Source organism: Cucurbita maxima, unplaced genomic scaffold (assembly GCF_002738345.1).
Source record: "Cucurbita maxima cultivar Rimu unplaced genomic scaffold, Cmax_1.0 Cma_Scf04372, whole genome shotgun sequence".
NCBI classification, from domain to species: Eukaryota; Viridiplantae; Streptophyta; class Magnoliopsida; order Cucurbitales; family Cucurbitaceae; genus Cucurbita; species Cucurbita maxima.
In genome coordinates, this window is record NW_019276388.1 from 574 (window position 1) to 1,326 (window position 753).

At 50.1% G+C, this 753-nt stretch overlaps 3 non-coding genes across 3 annotated transcripts; all 3 read right to left on the reverse strand.

Annotated features, from left to right (window-relative positions):
- Window positions 1-55: 55 nt before the first annotated feature.
- LOC111475993 lies at window positions 56-174 on the reverse strand. Its single transcript, XR_002716832.1, has one exon. It is a non-coding gene; the product is annotated as a 5S ribosomal RNA (ribosomal RNA).
- Window positions 175-278: 104 nt separating this feature from the next.
- LOC111475990 lies at window positions 279-397 on the reverse strand. Its single transcript, XR_002716830.1, has one exon. It is a non-coding gene; the product is annotated as a 5S ribosomal RNA (ribosomal RNA).
- Window positions 398-530: 133 nt separating this feature from the next.
- LOC111475991 lies at window positions 531-649 on the reverse strand. The gene has a single exon (XR_002716831.1). It is a non-coding gene; the product is annotated as a 5S ribosomal RNA (ribosomal RNA).
- Between the last annotated feature and the right edge of the window lie 104 nt (window positions 650-753).

Genomic DNA, 753 nt, shown 5'->3' on the forward strand with positions numbered 1-753 from the left:
GTTCTCATTTGTAGAGAAAGGAAGAAAAGAACTCGGAGAAATTGAAAGAAAAAAAGGGGTGCAACACGAGGACTTCCCAAGATGTCACCCAACTTAGTACTACTCTCGCCCAAGAACGCTTAACTACAGAGTTCTGATGGGATCCGGTGCATTAGTGCTGGTATGATCGCACCCGACATGCCATGCGCACAAAATCGAAACGCGATGGGCGTGAGCGGGGGAGGTTCTCATTTGTAGAGAAAGGAAGAAAAGAACTGGGAGAAATTGAAAGAAAAAAAGGAGTGCAACACGAGGACTTCCCAAGTGGTCACCCAACTTAGTACTACTCTCGCCCAAGCACGCTTAACTGCGGAGTTCTGATGGGATCCGGTGCATTAGTGCTGGTATGATCGCACCCGACATGCCATGCGCACAAAATCGGATTTAACGCATGCGGGGCGGCATGATCGAAACGCGATGGGCGTGAGCGGGGGAGGTTCTCATTTGTAGAGAAAGGAAGAAAAGAACTGGGAGAAATTGAAAGAAAAAAAGGAGTGCAACACGAGGACTTCCCAAGTGGTCACCCAACTTAGTACTACTCTCGCCCAAGCACGCTTCACTACGGAGTTCTGATGGGATCCGGTGCGTTAGTGCTGGTATGATCGCACCCGACATGCCATGCGCACAAAATCGGATTTAACGCATGCGGGGCGGCATGATCGAAACGCGATGGGCGTGAGCGGGGGAGGTTCTCATTTGTAGAGAAAGGAAGAA